Raw genomic sequence first — 12,230 nt, 5'->3', positions numbered from 1 at the left:
ATTGCGCCACGTGACCCTACAGATTGAAGCAAACACACAAAAAACAAACGCGGCCGCATTCGTGGGGCGAAGGAACGGCCATATTGGAATGGCGGCCGAATGGGACCGGACATCAGAGTCGTAGCAATGGCGCCCACACCGATGAAAACGTCGAATCCCTGACGAACGTAGCTCGATCGGATCCAGACACACAACCGTCGATGTTGCAGTAGTTTAAACAAAACCGGATTGCATTCGAAGCTCCGCTGGATAAAAGACGCCATTGGCTTGGCCGGACGGTGAAGTTGCACGTTTTCTTTGTGTTTTTTTTTTCTTCTCTAAATATTGATTTGTTGGGCAATATGAGCGGCGGCCTTGTTGTCCGAAAGACGCTTTGCTCGCGCCATTGAAGCGCTATGCAACGCTTACGTGTGCATCAGCAAATGCATGCAAGATATGATTACCGTACGCGAATGACAGGCTGAAAGCTAGTTGACGGGTTACCTTCCTTTTGAATCGCTGACGCAAGTCTGTGACGGAAGTAGTGCTACCTAACAAATAGATCGAGTGGTTGCATTATTGTTTTCCTAAAGTTTCTTTGATGGCGCGTCTAGTGCGATCATGATAACTTATGCGTAAGCATCAGGGGCGTAGGCAAGGGGGGGGGGGGTTGGGGGGGTTCAAACCCCCCCCCCGAAATTTTTCAGTTTTGCTTGCGTATATATACGCGCACACATACAAACGCACGCACGACCATACATAAAGTGTGGTTGAAACCCCCCCCCCCCCCCCCCCCGAAAAAAAATTCTGGCTACGCCCCTGGTAAGCATGTTACGAAAGGTAGCGATCTCATTTTTTTTTCAATGGCGTACTTTATTTCTACCGTGCAGACGTCAAAATTGCGCTCCTAAGTTACTTGCGCGCTTATAAATTTATTATTCGATTTATCTTGGCACAATATGAGACCGGTTTAGGTTTTTCTAATGTACCTATACGTGAAGTAAATGTTAGGCCAGGTAGATAAAACAAATGTAAAGTTACAGCATTTGCAAACTGTAGCTTATTGGATAGTGTAAACCCATGAGTCCACTTTAGGTTATCCTGATGCGCTTAGCCTATATAAGTAATAAATATTACACAAGACAGGTTAAAAAGGTATATTTACAGCAATTGCAAACTGTAGCTTTGGATTGTTCCACCACATGTATGCATCAATGCAATCCAGGACGACAGATCTAATACGTTTACTAGAGTGTACTAAAACCGTTTCTAGTTTCCTTGAATAATTTTTAAGCAGCTTGAGTGATTGATCTAATTATAACGCACCCGTTTCGAACATCTGTTGAGCTCTGTCGCATGCGTTTTGCAGTCGTGGCGACCTAGTTATTTGTCAAGATGTAGCTCTGCGGGCAAAAAATATTCAATTATTCAAACTTTCCATTTGAAAAAATGCTAGCTGGCGCGTCATTTTTCGCCTTGATATAAATAACGCGAAATTGCAAGCGCGCCAAAATGCGCGTGAACGAAAAGGGATGTCGCGCTCACTCCGTGATTGATGTTCAAAGGGACATATTTGTTGTTTAAAAAGAAAAAAAATTGCACAAATATGGGGAGGGCGGCGTGATTATAAATGTAGTATAAAGATGAATTTAACTGAAACCACGACATTTGGGCAAGCACACTTGCCTTTCGTCCTTTGTTGAAATGTTGGCCTCGGCAGATTCATTTCTTACTTGCATATGAGTTTCGGTGTCGCCATATTTGGCTGTTAACTTCGCCATTTATAACAGCAAATACGCTATTTTTTTTGCTCATGCTGTCCACGTTGCCATCAGGTAACACTTCAGGCTAGGCGATGATACCAATAATATTAAGGTGCCATATTTCAAAGCGCAGAACGTGAGCTTTCTAATGCAATGTAGTTCACGTTCACCAAATGAGCGCAGCAATTAATTGCTGCGCTCATTTGGTGAACGTGCTTTTAGTCATTGTTTCCTGACGCACTGTGATTAAGCACAGCACGTTCGCAAACAAAGAACGTGCAAAGATAAGAAAACATTCGTTTAGCAGCTAAAGATGGCGGCGCCCACGTGTCAAAAGTAATAGATATGCTACCCGCGGTAGCATTTACAGTAACTCTAGAAAGTAAGATCGTCTATATACCGCTGCAGTTAGAATCATTTCAAGCCCTCCTACCTTTTATGTGAATCTCATTCGCTTTGTTTTTTGCACAGAAAGAGAAACACCTTTGACATGACAGCGACGCATGGGCGTTTCGTATTTTGCGTGTCCATTTTTTTTTAAATTTTTTTGCTAAGTTGGCTGTTCTCAGATATATGCAAACGTTCCAATTCGTCAATATTTTTCCAGGTCACTCATTTTATGATTTTTTTTACTCCAGGTGGCATCGTACTGCCGAGAATTCACCCCCACCGACAATGAGGCCAGCAGACAGTGGACAGCAAGGACTGAGCGGCGTATCAAATTGCTTGTATTATTTGCGTACGCCTAGTGTAAGTGCTTGGGGAAAAAAAAACAGAAAACTCGCACCCGACGCAACTTCCGAAGCGCCAACCACAAGCAGCGTACTTCCGGCGTTACTTCTGGCGTCGTCTGTTTCATGACATGTCTCATTTGACGTGCAAATAACCACGGCTCTCTAACTATGGTCACAACGCGTCTTAAGTGGTTACTGCAGCCGTAACAGAAACCTCACGGTGTAGTTGGTTATTTCGCAGTTTAACACTCACTTAAGTGAGTGTTACGATTAACGAGCACAGAGGCCAGTGACGTAGACGGCAGCAGGGGCGCTGGTGACGACATCTCGCGGCTGTTTGCTCAACCAGGCCAGAACGAGGTTTGATTTTCTTTTATGCAACGCCGTTCTTGTCCAATGAAAAACAATAAAGACTTCGTGTACACACATAAGATGTAAACGCTGCAGTCTACAGCTTAGGCTAGCAGTCAAGCGTGTCACACAGTCATCGAGCTTCACGTTAATTATCGTGATACACGACGTATCGTGCTGCCATGACGTCACCATCTCTCGTGCTGACGTCTACGTATTCGAAATTCTGCGATGGCGATTACGCTAACAGACGAGTGACAAAACTCACTAAAACTCACTAGTCATGCATGTGGAACAGACGCGAAACGAGGGCCGAAAATCGCGCTGCTTCTGGTTGCTGCTATATATTGGTGGCCTTAGGGTCAGGATTTGTGTGAATTCATCCAAGTGATCTGATAATCGGCAGGTTTTATCTTTTCTTCGTTTCTTCTTTCACACGCAAAGAAACTAGACACATAATCGCGTCATGCCAGTAATTAACGCGCCTAAGATGTAAAAGTTCTCCCTCGTTTAATAACGTAAATGCGTTAAAAAAAAAAAAAAAGCCGTTGTGCGTTGCGAAAAATGAATGACCATCTACAAACGTAAAAATAATTTTGCTGGCACGCACGGCGAACCACTGTATTCATACCTCGCTCAGAGTTACGATAAGGTTTGTAATGTATACAGTCCATTGAATGCAAGTCCCCTTTACACGGGTTTCTCTAAAATTGCAGCATTGTCATGTTTCCTGGAATAATTTGTCAGACAGCGCGTAGCCGCAGTCTGTTCGGCTTGGGATGACGTGTGCGCTTTAAAACGAATACGCGCTCAAAAGCGTATAAGTTTACATTTTATAGTAAATTACCACTCTACAATAAAAACCAGTCACATCACTTCGCAACGGTAGAAGGAATTTGGGCTAAAAAAAGGGAGACAAAAAGAGACTATATCCAAAGCCGGTGGCGACGCCTCCTTGAAATTGTCGCGCCAACAGTGACGCCATAGATCTTTATTCACGTGACAATGACGTAGCAACGCTGTGGCTTGGACGCGAAATTTCAAAACACAAGATTCCAACATCCACTTTTCCTTCAAGGATAGTGAAAACATGCTGCAGCGAAGCCATGTAGAATAGTGTTTAGAAATAATACTTATCAATATAACCTTACCATACTGAAACGGTATTTATGCCATTTCAATAATTCCGCATATTTCGGTAAGATCCTTAAGGAAACATATGTCAAATATAGGGAAAATATATGGACTCTATAGATTCCGTTTAGAAACATATGGAATTATTGACATGTGGAACGTTTCAATAGGGATATGAAGTGTTTATTTGCGTTGTTCTGAAGAATGCAAAGATCACAGAACATTGCATATAATAACGACGCTGAATCAAGAAATGAGACAGATTTAAAAATCCAATTTTCCTATATTAGCCACGGAAACGCATGCAAATGGTGCCAAAGGAAAAGAAAACATGACTTGATTTTTCGTGGTAATTCAAGTCACGCCTGGGTGACTTCGCATACTTGAAATTATTCTTATGTATTTATTCTTATGTAACGGTTAACAATAAGTGGTGGTGTTAAACATTTTATTCAAGAGCGCTCTTCTTCATTGCATATATTAGACAGGTTCAAGTATTCGTGCAACCGTGATGCAGACTTTGGTGATTAGGCGACAATATGATATACTGACGCAACGCAGAGTAGAATCACAATGGTGATCATACATAGATTGAATGCGTCAAGTTGCGCGCGATCATATATACACAACCACAAATTAAAAAAAAAAATTAAGTGGAACCAGTACCACGGCAGACAACAGAAATAAATCCGGGGGCTGTTGTGTGTGAGACAGCTTATGTTTGATTAATATATATGAATAAAAAGTCACAGTGAAAAGCGTAAAGTTTATTCTGACGTTTCGGCCTGGGACCGGCCTTTCTCAAAGAGAAAGGCCGGTCCCCGGTCGAAATGTCAGAATAAATTGTATGTTTTTCACTGCGACATTGTATTCATATCCATCAAATGAAAGTTCATTTCGTTTAAATATTCTGCAGTATTTACCCACTATCGGCAAATGCACCCAGAGTGGGCAAATTATTGCCACACCAGCAATAGGAACTATACGTTTCACACGACAATAAAAGTAAAAGTGTCTTATTCGTCACAAAAACAGATTGTTGGGCTATGTTGGTCTACCGCAAAGAAACGACGCCGGGACTACAGAAGAGACGAGAATACAGCGCTGTGTCCTCGCATTGTCTGTCATCCCACGTCTTTTCTCCGCGCTAAACCTAAAAATATGCAGTGCCAACTAGCCCACCAGTCTTTGTGATGAATAAGACATTTTTTACATTTAGTGTGCGGTGCAACACATTGTGAATCCTGCGTTGCATATTTTCGCTAAAATTCGTGATATTTATCGTTGAGAGAACGTGCCATTTCTATAGAGTATAAATAATTGCAGTATAGATAGAATTCCCTGTTCTGCAATATGGTAAATAAAAAAAGACGCAAAATTAAATCGCTTCGGGGAGCTGCCTCTGCAAGCCAGTCGATCTGCCAGCAACGGTGCCCGTCAGTTCGACACCTCATCGAGGAATATAGAGGTAAGTCATCGTGTTGGCAACGTGTGGTAAGTCTGTGACACTCAGAATTGTGGCGGACTGGGCTAGGCGATTATACGTTGCACCAATTTTTCGCGCGACACATCAAGACGGAAGGACTAGAAGACAAAATTGGGCGTATTCCATTGCCGTGTGTTAGGCCCTTACTGCCAGAGAAAACTGCATTCGAAATAGTGATAATGCCAAGTGCTTGAATGGGCAACAACAGAGAACACAACACGATCGCTCACTTTCAACAAGCGGATTTACTTGAAAATCTAAGCACGTAAACAGTGTGCCCTTAAGGTCATGATGACCGGTCACGGGAAACCTACGAAACAACATATAAATGTGAAATGTGGTGCTTCGTTGCACATGCGACGATATTCACGTTGCACTTCGGTCACGAATTCGATTTGAGCGAGCCACAGAGCACATTGAGCTATTCCTCCGTACCGTCCGCATCTCGACTGGCGTGGGCTGATCTACTGCTGTGCAGCTCGTGGAACTGCGTCATCACCTGTGTGCGCACACCCTTGCAAGTCATACCGCGGAAACCTGGACAGTTTTCCTTTTATTTAGTGAATATTTCACATTTGTATCTTTCTATTTTTCGCTGCTTTCTCGTGACCGGTTCAAAATTCACCGTGATCTTACGGACACACTGTGTACACGGTTAACACACGTGCACTCATTTGCCATAACTGTCATGCGCGCAGACAATGCGCTTTCTACAAAAGTATATATATACGCTCGTGTTGTGTTCTTCTCTGTTGTCGTCGTTTCAAGCGCTTAACATTGTCACTTTGACACACAAACAAGGCCGAACACCAGAATTGGTGCATTCGAAACGCTCATTGGTTGAACGAACGCGCCTCGGGCAGTCCTGGACTGTCGGGTACGGAGTGAACTGAAATGAACTGAACTTTATTAAACGAAGTATGGTCAAACAGAAACATGTTACAAACATCTGGATGCTTAGCAGAATGCTGGATCCATGCAAGCATACATAAATGTACAGGCAACAGCTATAAAATAACCCCTGTTGACCCGCAGGTCGCGGAATCGAGTCCCGGTCGCGGCGGCTGCATTTTCGATGGAGGAGAAAATGCTAGAGGCCCGTGTACTTCGATTTAGATGCACGTTAAAGAACCCCAGGTGGTCAAAATTACCGAAACCCTACGGCGTCCCTCATAATCATATCGTGGTTTTAGGACGTTAAAGCTGAACAATTATATTATTATTAACAGTTATACAATAATTTAACTACATTAGATTAGCATACAGAAAACATATCTCACATGTATACAACATTTTAACAGGAATTTAGGCTGGCATACACAAGACAATTAAAACATCTAATAATAATTTAGTTTAACAGCGTACGTGTCATAGATAGTCAATATGCACTTTCCAGTTGAAATGGTGATCTAGTACACCACCTGGGTATGTTAGGTTACTGAATCTTAATCGAAGAGGCCTATTGGTAGCTTAATCAGTGGATCGAGATCGAACGAAGACAATATTTCTGCACAGCCGATGGCCAACAGTTAATCAACGCCATGCGAGTGAATCCGGGACACCTATAGCTGATGGAGACCAGTTGAAGATAATTCGCTCAGTAATCATAATGCCCCATTACTGAAAATGGTCGAGAGGCCCGTATTAACACATTGTGCTAAAAAGAGGACGAGGACATGCTTTTTTATTGTCTTCTGCGGATTGATTTTAATACACTACTAAAGGCAAACTATTCATTCCTGAAATCATGTTACCCTCCCAATTTGTTTTTAATTTATGTTAACGATCTGCCTAATTTTATCTTGCACTGTAAATGTTTGCTCTACGCTGATGATACGACAATATTTATAGCTCTGACAAAAGCATAGACTGCCTAATAGATAAACTATAGGATCCGATCTTCGCAACGTATTACGCTGCAGGTGTAATTTAAACAAATCAAAGTTCGATCCTCAAAAAAACCCAATTCATTGTCTTTTCATCACGTCAACGGTCGCTAGTACCCGTTGTTACAATTTGAATACCACATCATTTGATCCATGCTAGCAAGACTGTGTTTACTTAGGCGTTAGACTTGATAGAAACTTAAAATTTCATAGTCATATTTTAGATGTTAAAATGAAGCTTTTTTTTTCACGCTCCATTCTCTTGTCACTATACTACGCATTTATTAATTCGCATATCAATTGCGAATGAATTGGTCCCTGCCGGTGGCAAGTTAGTTTTTCGTCCAGTTTACTTTCTCGACATTTACATCATAATTCCTACAAATAACATCCCCTATACTCTGCGCTAAACCTAAAGATATACAGTACCAACTAGCCCACCCAGCCCACCAGTGTTTGAGATGAATAAGACACTTTTACACTTAGTGTGCGGTGCAACTGTGGATCCTGCGTTGCTTTTTGTGAATCCTGCGTCCTCTTTTTAGCACAGTGTGTCAATACGGGCACCTCGACCATTTTCAGTAATGGGGCGTTATGATTCGGAAAGTGGACGAAAAGATATAACTTGCCGCCGGCAGGGACCGAACCTGCGACCTCCTGATCCGGAGGATGCAGGTTCGGTCCCTGCAGGCGGCAAATTATCTTTTCGTCCACTTTTCTTTCTTGACATTTACATCAAAATTACTACAAATAACATCCCCTATACTTTACTTCGCTTTCTTGTCTGTTAGTTCTAATTAATGTTGTGTCTACAGTCTAGCAAAGAAAAAAACGAGCCCCTAAAAATTAGTTTCTTACACACATCGTTGTTATTTATTGTACAATAAAGGAATTATTATTTGCGTCGTCTTCTAGCTTCTAAAGGTACTAATGAATAAATAAATAGCACCCAACGTGGGAGCGGCCCGCTGCGCGTTGAGTCGTGCACCTCAGGACTTACAATAAAGTTTCGCATCCATCCATCCATCACTGCGTGCCCTTGTTGGCTGTCAAGGTAATGCATTTCTCGCTCACCGCTAAATCACCACTGACATTTTTTTTTTCAGTTTCTTTTTCCTGATGTAGAAATTCATAAAGGAAATGTAAATGGACGAAAATAATCTGTACAATCAAACAGTGTCGCTCACCAAGGCTGCAAGCGACCATGAAACGTCCCTTTTTAAAACCGCAGATCATGACGTTGCATATATAACACGCCCAAGCGTAAAAGCGGGCAACAGTCCAATGATCGCTTCTGTCAACATCAAGAGTGCCAAATTCGAGCCCTTCGCTTGTGCAAGAATGGGAGAAAAGGGGGGGGGGGGGCATTCGAGGTGATTGTACCCAAACATCTTGCCACACAAGCAACCTAAAAAGAGGGCGCTAAAATGGCTGCGACGGAGTATCCGTGATCGTAAAGAACCTCTTAGAATTATCTAAACCTTTGTTAGCTTCGTGTCAGTTTGCGTTATTTAATGTTTCAATTTGTTGTCGTTCCGTGCTCTTAATATTCCACACATATAGTGATCTTGAGTGTGTGTAATTATGTTTTCGATGAGGAAGTAATTTTCGTTGTACGTTCATAAGTGCAAGCCTCGGGTCTTTCTTTGTCAGTTTTGCTACGTATTGTACTATTTTTTTATTTGACACATGAGACCGCGTGTTGTGTATGATGAATTGCTTTTGAATTGCCTGCTGCTGTTGCCTTGCATATATGGGCTGCGTCTTCGTCAAGCTGTTTACGACGTCTCCCCCCCCCCCCCCCTCCGTGTCCTCGTATTTCTTGGGGCAGAAATAAATGATTATTATCACAACAGAACAATAACTTTACACATTACTTTCTGTGGTTTTCAAGTCGCCTGCCTTTTTTTTTTTTTTTTGTACAGCTATGGCTGAAAAAATGCTAAGACCCTCGAATCTTGGCATTGATAACAATGCCTGACATGTAAAGAGACAAGGAGTGCAAAAACGCATGACTATATAAACACCAATTTGAGCAAGACGAATTAGACGAACCGACAGGCTTGTACATGGTGAAGATTGTGCATTCTGCAGAATAAATATCGTAATTGCATTGCTCTAAGACCAGCCTATTAAGAACTTTATGCACAGTCAGTCACAAAATATTAAGGAGCATGAAAGGTTCAGAAAAAGCCGAATATCGCCGCAGCCTCACAACGCATCCGTGACATTTTCACTTATGGCCTCGACTAGAATGTGCTAACAACGTTGTCGTATGCAGTTCTACCACTACTGCTACAGGCCGCCAGGGGATTGAGCGTTTTCTGATATCAAATATGGTCCGTATACCTTTGTGTTTAACTGTATACTTTCAATAATTCCACAGTGCTAGCGCTGACATGCCTGTCGACTCATCGAAAGACTTCATCGTGCTCCCTGATTTTGCTGTAAGCACTTTCGCACAGTAACTATAACGGTTAACATATACGCTTAGGGACACGCAGCCGGTGTCGTCTCTTCCTCTGTCCTTGTCTATATTTTGCGCTGTTTTTACATCCCAAGCATGAACCACCAACTAGCCCAACTTTCGCTATTATTGACACGCAGCCGTCTAATGGCCGCAACAGCGAACGCCGTGAACTGTGCATGCGTAGGACTGACGTAACGAATAGCGTTTGCGATAAGCCGTGTACATCGGCAGGACGTGAAAATGTAAGCACAATAGAGCTGAATGGAGATTTTCGGTTTCTCTAATGTCCATCCAAAATGATAATGATAGGCCTAATAACATTTAAATAAATTTATCACTATAAAAAGACCGATCATATCGCCAGGTAAATTAGTTAAAGACAATGCTCCTAGCCGTTGACTTAACAACAGCTAGGAGCATTGACTTTAATAAATTTAATAATAATTTATGCAGGAATTATTATTATGAGAAGCATTTGTATTCTCGAAATCTTTGAGCCGTAAGACATGCAGTGTGATTTCAGTAGTGACACTGAGTCTTCTGTAGCTGAAGGCGTAAAACGCCAAGAATAATAATAACGTTCGAGTGGCGAAAAAAAGTATCCCATAAAAGGGAAAAAAAAAAAGATTGTGTCAGAAGTGGGATTCGAACCCACGCCCGGAAGACCGGACTGCGACCTGAACGCAGCGCCTTGGACCGCTCGGCCATCCTGACAACACGTCGTGCTGCCGCAGTCAAGGCCGTGCCACGAGACTCCTTGACTAAGACTATCGTGAACGGCTCAAAAGATAATAAAGACTGTAAACCACCGGTACGCTCTAGCGTGGATCACATGAAAGCGTAATTCAAATTAGTGACGACTGCTAAAATGGTGCTAAAGATAGCATAGATTGCCCGCCAAAACCGACTCCCCACACCGTTAATGCACGACTCCAGATTCCAAATATGAGACACGCATGTGCCGTGAGGTGAATACAACGCTAATTGCTAATTAGTGAAGTATTGTTAATTAGTCATGGTCCTCACAAAACAGAAGACCAACAAGTGGAACATCGCATTTGCTAACATCATCTAAACACGCGGTATTCAAAAGCAACGCAAAACGCATGTGTTTACGTTAGCAAATCCTGATGTGTTTAGTGTCAATTGCTTGTCGTACACGTCACGTGAAGAGGTTGAAAATGACCCCGGCGTAGTGATATACCAGTATTATTCAACAGCACGGAGCAACACTCCTACAATAGACAGAAACTCGTACGATTCAATCGTTATTCGCAACTGTACTCACAGCTACAGTAAACTTCGCGCATCACGCTTTCACGCGAGAGATGTGAGCCAAACCATTCGCACTGCATTATCCGGCACTACCATATGCTGCTTTTGCAAGAGCGCACGCAAAAAAAAGTAAAAATGCTTTACAATGCCAAGAAAGTCATTTTATTAGGTTACAAACGAAATATAACATGCATACACGCGTATAAGTTTTGTAATAATGCCAGGAAAGGAATGCCGAGGTTTAAATAGGCTTCAATGCTGCTGCGTTCCCGCCTAGCAGAGTGGCGCAGTGGAAGCGTGCTGGGCCCATAACCCAGAGGTCCGTGGATCGAAACCACGCTCTGCTACATTTTTTTTTCTTTAACCAGTTTTTTTTTTTATTGAAGAGTTTCATTTACTGTCATATAGCGATATGGTGACGCCTCGTCAATATTACCCGCACCTTACATAGGTTTTCTTTCAGCCTTTTTATGTTGCAAGTGATAACAACATTCTGCCTACTGTTCTATTTCTGTAGGTTTTACGACAGTTTTACAATTCTTAGGCGGGTTATTACATATTCTAGTCATATTTCAGGTGTTGCAGTGTTCTGCACGATCATGTGGCCGAGAAATCGTGCGTCACATAGCCATGCAACCAACCACGGGCGTAGACTGGAAGAGGGGGTTAGTGCTTTTTATGTGCAACTACACACACACACACACACACACACACACACACACACACACACACACACACACATATATATATATATATATATATATATATATAGGGTGGAGACCTACCCTACACCACCTCGAATTCATATTTTGGTCACGTTTTTGCAAGCAGTCTTGTTGATTCCTGAATACAACTTAAAAACAAACAGAAATTAACGGCCCCCCTCTCACATTTCCGTTGTCTTGCAAGGAATTCGTATTATCAACGCCCATCTATTTAGCGAATATTCGTTCTCAAAAAAGCTAGGAAGTTCATTTCCTGGCTCAATTGCATCAAACTTTACGTCCCAGGCTTTGTAGCTGCTATTAGGCTTAGCCTGTATTCAATACCGTTCACCGTAAATTATACATACTAAACAAACAAATGAAATACGTAAGTAAATCAAACCAATTAAGTACACCCGTCTGCCAAGCAGAACCCTCGTCACTACGA

General features: G+C 42.2%; 1 non-coding gene across 1 annotated transcript; it reads right to left on the bottom strand.

Moving 5' to 3' along the window:
* Positions 1-10,433: 10,433 nt before the first annotated feature.
* Positions 10,434-10,517, bottom strand: Trnal-cag (transfer RNA leucine (anticodon CAG)). The gene has a single exon. It is a non-coding gene; the product is annotated as a tRNA-Leu (tRNA).
* Positions 10,518-12,230: the final 1,713 nt, after the last annotated feature.

The sequence above is a fragment of the Rhipicephalus sanguineus genome, chromosome 8 (assembly GCF_013339695.2).
Source record: "Rhipicephalus sanguineus isolate Rsan-2018 chromosome 8, BIME_Rsan_1.4, whole genome shotgun sequence".
NCBI lineage: Eukaryota > Metazoa > Arthropoda > Arachnida > Ixodida > Ixodidae > Rhipicephalus > Rhipicephalus sanguineus.
Note: the sequence above shows the minus strand (reverse complement) of the source record. Positions and strands in the feature narration are given on the sequence as shown.